This window comes from Dicentrarchus labrax, unplaced genomic scaffold, assembly GCF_905237075.1.
Source record: "Dicentrarchus labrax unplaced genomic scaffold, dlabrax2021, whole genome shotgun sequence".
In the NCBI taxonomy this organism is placed as follows: Eukaryota; Metazoa; Chordata; class Actinopteri; family Moronidae; genus Dicentrarchus; species Dicentrarchus labrax.
The window spans coordinates 23711009-23718356 of record NW_026136723.1 but is presented as its reverse complement, the minus strand read 5'-3'; positions in this window follow the sequence as shown (position 1 = coordinate 23718356).

Sequence of the window (7348 nt, the reverse complement as noted above, 5' to 3'; positions counted from 1 at the left end):
CTGTTAATTGTCCCATTCCATCTCATTTCCAATCCCAATTGTATGTTACTGCTCTCCAAAACGAGCCGCGTCGTAACAATTGTTGAGAGTCTATGGGATCAAATAACATAACCGTGATCCCATAGAGACATCCAGGATTTGCGCAACACTAAGCAAGTAAACTAAGGGAGGGTGACCTTTCTCCAAGCTGTGTATGAGAGGAGGCCCACAGTCTCTGTAGAGACATGATCTTCTCATTTAGCAACCTACAAAACACCGTATTTCCCAGAATTTCGAACCGTTTGCTTCAGTTAAAGTGCAGAAGTAGTTAAAAAGAGACTTAATGATTCGTTATTAAGTCCAGTATTTATTATATATTTGCAGTAAAAATGCAAATGAAGTGCTAATTGAAAGGTTGATATTCCTGATGTGGTGGTTTTAACACGTGCAGCATTTGGTATATCATGCATTTGTTTTTCTGGAAAGTGTCATTGCATTGACACAGAAAAGAGCTTTAATGGTGTAATATAACATGTCAACATGCACAGACATATTACATGACACTCATTTAGACAAAGCGTGTGTGGCTCAGCACTTTAAAGTTGTATTTGTTCATGATGTCTTAAAGGTCCAGTGTGTACCATTGGTACATTGGTATGTTTTCATTAGTGTATAATCACCTGAATATGGGAATCTTTGTGTTTTTGTTACCTTATAATGAGCCGTTTTTATTTATAATCATATTATATAATATTGTTGTGTACAGTTATAGCTGACAGTATCATATTACTCTTATATAAACTATATTATGCTGACTTTGCTGCTACTAATCGCACCACTCTGTCACTTTACTTTAAAATATATTGCACAATAACTTCATATGCGGCAGCAGTTGTGGGCACTGTGTGTACTACTATTACCTATAAAGTTTCCAATTCGTCTGTACTAATTTATGTCCTTGTGCTACTGTAACCCCATTATTTCTCCTCCGGGGGATCAGTAGATTCGGCTGGATGTGCAGATTGATTGAGAGAAGCCCGCTGGCAGTTTGTAGATAGCTTCTGATCTCAGTGCAGTTTTACCGTTAACTGTTCAGTTCTGCCTCCCGGGGTCGACCGACATATGTCAGAAAGACATTCTAGCAATCCATCATGTACATGCTTATCATAGTTGTGCAGGTAAAATCTTGTAAAAGTAAAATTTAAACAAAGTAACAGCGGCCTTTAGCAAAATACAGTGGTGCATGTATATGCTCCTGTAAACCAATGGTACCTCAATGTATTAGATGCATCCCACTTCTGCAGAAAATGCATATTTTTGAACGTGCCACTCTTTTGAATATGTAGCTATACATCACAATTAGTTAATTGTCTCAAATTAATGGTAGAAAGTCTATTTCATAAGTGGAATACAGTGTCTCTAAATAGTTGAGATTTGATCTACAAATGTATACAGAAGGACAGAAGGAAGACCACGCACCCAATGTAGGCTGAGCTGCATGTCGTACCCCCCTTCCTGTCTATCTTCACCTGTCCTATCAAAATAAAGGCATAAAAAGCCCCCAAAAAATATAGTTTAAAAAGGGATTTTTATTTTCACAAATAAAAACAATTGTTCCATTTGTCACAGGGAAGTAATTAGTAATGGTATAATGTTTCTGTTCTGCTAATACAGTACTTAACATCATTATTGTTGTCACCATACATGCCAAGAAGTGAGAATCTAAGTGATGAGGTGTGTCCTCTTTGGACACAAAGCCTACTATTGTTCAAAAGACATCTGGCATATCTTGTGAGGTTCTGTGGAAGAGACGCCTGATTTAATGATAGCTACCACTATCACTATCAATCAGAGGTGGCAATCACCTTTTTTTTTTTCTTTGCGGGACAATCTGAAGCAGTAAAAAATAACAATTATGTTGGCTCGTTATCAAACTGATTCTTAGTGTTGCAAAACCTGGCTCTTCAGTGGCTGACTCAGTAACCTTTTAGTCTTGAGCAATTATGGATTTACCTACTTATTTTAAAAGCACTGTGAATGTAGATGCTAAATGCAATAAAGCCTCTTAACCTTTGTTGATCTTTTCCTAATTTGTGTTCATGTCGTAATTCAGGTCAAGCCCAGATTAAGAGAGAAGAAAGGCTGAACGGCTACAATCAAATGAAACCTGGCTCCCCTGTAGCAAACAGTTAATATTAAACTGCTTTCACTGTGAGTGTCCACAGCAACTTTCTTTTCTGTCAAAGGAAAAACATCTAAAGTGGATTCCACAAGAAACAGTACTTGCACTGTTTGCACTGAATGAGAGAGACAGTAAAACTCCTGTTGTGTTTGGCTCACATTAGAGGGGGTCAAAGTACACAGAATCTTTAGAAGTACAGATACTTGTGTAAAAAAAAAAGTGCTGATTCAACTTCTTTACTCAAGCAAAAGGGGAAAAAGTACAGGCTCTGAAAGTACTCTCTGGGTTTCTGTGCAAAACTGAAACTTCAAACAGGCTCCAGTCTTTGTCTTGTCATGTCGTTGCATCTTTTATCTCGCGTGATGCGTGATATGCACCGGTCTTGATGTTGGGAAGGCGTGCAATGATGCGCAATAATAATAGGGAGTGCATTGTACCTTTTTTATAATCACCGTTGTCAGCACATCCCCTACAGTAGATGCTTCTCGTCATCATCCCCACATTTGGGGAAAGTCAGGGTGGAGATTCTGGAGAAAAACTCGCTGTTTTTGCGCCTGTCTCGACATGCTTCTGTTAGGCGTGTATCTAAATGGTCATTTTTAGGTGTTTTTGGTAAGCTGTCGAGCCATATTTCTCCGTCATTTAGAACAATCATGGAGTTGTATGCTGTTAATTAAAATAAAATGACAGCAGCAGTATGGAAATATGTGACTTTATAGTATTTCAAGGATTCAAGATTATTTTATTGTCACTTACATTGTTGTAGAATTACATTTAGATGCTTAATTTCTTCAATTCAGCCAATTTCTTATTAAGCCATCCGTATTTTTATGTATTATAAATATGTTAATTGATACCAGTGTTAAAAACATAATAAAAAAATTATAAAATAAATACAATTACTAATTAGTTTGATGAATTGTTGCTGTAAGCTGTCTTTAAGTCTGGTGTTATGGAAGAGGAAGCTTCTGTACTTCTTCCCAGAATGCAGCAGGGTGGACAGGCCGTGTCTGGGGTGCGAGCTGTCTTTTAGTATCCTCACCTCACCAGTATCACCAGTACCAATGATCTTCTGGGCGGTTTTAATCACCCGCTGCAGAGACCTCTGGTCCTGGGCCGTGCACATCCCATGTCAGTTTGTGATGTTTCCCGTCCAGGTGCTTTCTGTCGCTCCCTAACTACAAGAAGTTTGCACAGGAATTTTGCCTTCTTAAGTTTTCTTAAGAAATACAGTCGTTTCTGTTCTTTCTTAACCAGAGTGGAGATGTGACATGACCATGACAGGTTCTCTTTGAAGTTAATTCCCAGAAACCTAAAATTGCTCACCTGCTCCACCTCAGCTCCACTGATGCAAACAAGGGTGTGTGTGGGTGTGTGTGTGTGTGTGTGTGTGTGTGTGCCTCTTCTTTTTTTCTGAAATCAACAATCAGGCTCGTTGGTTTTGCTGATGTTGAGCAGTAGGTTGTTTTCTGTGCACCACTCTGCAAGATGAACTGATTGATCTGAGACTGAGACTGACAGGAGCCCAACCTTTGCAGAAATAACACGGTGAAGATTCAGTGGGTTCAGCCATCTGTAAAATCAAAAGCAGCTCCTCTAAGCAGCTTATGTGTTCACTGTTACAGGGTTACATAACCAGCTGACATGGTAACCTCTGTGGAAGCACTTCTGAGGAAAGTTAATTTCTTCTGCAACGACTTACAAACACGAGCCATGAGTCTTTATAATAAGGTTTTAATTGGAACTGCACACACACACATCAGTCATATTCTGCAGCGTCTGTGCTGCTTTGTAAACGATAAAAAGGACACCACAATAAACAATAGCTGCACATTATCTCGGAGTCAGCAGTGTTTTTGGATTGAGATCTCTCCCTTCAACAGTGCCAGACCTGCCAGGTGTTTTTATATGAAACATATGAGGTTTTAACCTGGAATCTGGACGGGATTACTGTTTGCCAAACTCCTGTCTTTGCTGCCTTTTCACTCACATTGTGGAGTTCAACAAGCATAAAAACAGCAGTGACAGAGATCCTCTTTCAGTAATACTTAAGGGCGGAGATGATGCGTGTCGGCAGTGCTGAAATTCACATTTGTACAGTGTTGACTCACTGTATTCTGTATTTAGTCTGTACTGACTGATATGAGTTATTTCCTTTGTCCCCTTCTGTTCTATTCTTCAGAGTAAATCTGTTGCCCAGACTTGAACCCTTTTTTTTAAAACCTACTTTTACATTTAAAGGTATAAATCAGCCATCAGAGATTGCTGTGTTGCACCTGCTGTGAGGAGATCCCAGATCAGTGGTCTCAAAGTCCTCCACCCCCCTCCCTCCAGCCTGCAACATCATATGATATAATATAATATAATATTATATAATCCGGCCTGCAAGATTTCATATTAGTTAAAACTCCCCCTTCATATACAGTTCAAATTAAAACACAAATGTCAGGTCTGCAAACAGTTAATAAGAAGAGAGCTGGTTTCAGGACTTTATTTGTTGTTTGGCTGCGAACAACAAAGATGATATAAAAATCGATAGAAACTTTTGTTTGCATTTTGTTTTTGTTAAGTATGATGTTATTAATGGAAATATTTTCACTATATTCTACTTTCTTTGCAGTGCTTGAACCTTGAAGTGGCCCTCCTGTGTGTGAGACCCCTGTTCAGAGCCAGAGGTGAGCAAACACAGTATACTGAAGTACGTCTGTCTACTGGGAGAACAATGGGGTTTTTTTTCAGTTTAGTTCTTTTTTCAATTTCCTATTATGCCATCACTATTTTTATTAATTATAAATATGTTAATTGATACTGCAGATATTTTAAAAATCAGCTTTTTATGAATTAAAATGACAGAATAAGAGTAAAATGTAAGGATTTCTTTAGGATGAATAATTGTCTCTGATTGGCTGCTCCTGCTCTGAACATAGATCAATCATGTGATCACTTGCTGCTCAGAAACTGTTTTGCAAGTTCAGAGTTCAGATAATTCTTGAGTGTAATTATAGCTGAAAAAGAACATTTTGTTAGACTTATAAAGGCCTTCATTGTATCTGTAACTGTAACGTTTAACAGAATTGATTTGTCCATCATATGTTTTAGCAAGGTATGTTGTTGTTGTGTTTTTTGGCACACTAGCAGCTCTGTGAATGTCAGTGTCAGTCCGTCTGTCCGTCTGTCGACCACTTTGGTTCAGACTAAAATAACTCAAAAGCTACAGGATGGACTGACAAACATTGATGGTGTCCAGTGGGTGAATCCCAGTGATTTATCCTCCAGAAATCTCTGTGTGTAGAGAGAGGTGACACACAGGAAACACAGCTAAAGTTAGCCAGATTTAGAGAAGCTGACTGTCTGTAACTCAGTCAGCAACATTTCAAACAGCAGCAACTGGAAAATGTTTGCATTGCATCATAAACATGTGGCGGAGCGGCACCCAGCCACTCATATACTAATTATCCTTTGGTAATACTCTGACTTTAGCACCTGTGTGAGGTCGACATTCGTGGTTCTGGAGTGAAATATCTCAGCAACTATTGGTTGGATTGCCATTAAATCTGATGCAGACGTTCATGTTTCCCCTCAGGATGAACTGTAATTAGGTTAATACGTCTGTTTAATGCTCACTTGCATGTAAGCACACTGATAGCATGTAGCTCAAAGCCCAGAGCTGCTAGGTACTCTACATGCACTGTTGCCTTTGTTAGTTTGTTCCTTCAGACGGATGATGATTCCAGGAAGCGGTGACATTCACTATCAGGCGTGTAAGAAGGAACGAGAAAGACAAAATAAAGAAAGAGGAAAAAAGCTGAAGTGATTCATCTGGTTTAAGTATTCTCAGGAATTGGGAGGTACACACAAACACACACACAAACACACAAACACAACACACACACACACACACACACACATAATCCACACTTCTTAGTGAACTCCTTGTAGTTGCTGCTGCCAACATTAGTCAGTGTGATGGAAATCGCCCCAGCATGGAGATAGCCAGCGGGGCTGCGGTGTCGCACTGTTACTGGAATTCTTCATAAAGCTTCAACACTCTGGTGACAAATATCAGAAACCAGCAACGGACTTCGGTTCAATATATGTGGAGCGATGTGTCACCTGCTCTACATTTAGGTGTGATGTGATTAACAACTGTGGAAGAAGTATTAAGTAAAAGTCCTGCATTCAAAATCAGAAGTAAAAGTACTTGTTCTGCAGAGAATTGGCCTCTGTGAGAGATATATCAGATATATTTATGATTAGATTGTTAATATTGATGCATCTGCTGCTGTAGTACGTAGTTTCATCCACCTCGGGGTCGGGGTCCCCTTCAAGATAAATCTGAGGGGTGATTTGTTGTGTGTGTGTGTGTGTGTGTGTGTGTGTGTGTGTGTGTGTGTGTGTGTGTGTGTGTGTGTGTGTGTGTGTGTGTGTGTGTGTGTGTGTGTGTGTTAAATACATAAGAGTTTTACTTAATACAGCCTCAGACGTTTATTTAAATTAAACTATTTGAGGAGTTCAGACTGGAAATGTACAACTCATGGTCACAAGCAAAAACAGTTCAGGAACCACTGTGTTGATATATAACAATGTGTTGTATTTTATATTAGTTTATCATCTATTTTCTTAATGTAAAAATCTTAATCTGTAAAGTAGCTCATCAGTAAATAAAAGTAGTGGAGTAAATATAGTTTATTTATATAACAGTAGGAGTTTAATGGGTTGATGGGTTTCTTCCTGTTTTAATATCAGTGGAGATTTGATGCTTATCCTAAATATTTTAAGTAAATGCTCCTTTACCCTCCCACAAACAGTGTAGTTATGCAATGTGATAATCAGGAACTGAACAAAATAAACAAAAACAGAAACCTGAGCTACTTTAAGTTCATGTTTCAGATGTAACAGGAGGCCTGCTCCCTCTGGTGGACATTATTACAAAATGTACCTCATAGCGTCGACCTCAGAAAAACATGAGTGAAAGAGAATGAGTGGAAGCAGACCAGGAGGGAAAGTGGGAAATGTATAAAGAAAATAATGTAGATGAGAAGTCACTTAACTATGGGGTGTTTTAAAGTATTTTAAGGGATTATAGGCATGTGTTAAGGGGATTCTTAATATGTAATTCCCCTTTAAAATGAACAAACCCAATGAACACCATCCCCTTATTCATGATTTCATTAACTGGCTCATTAA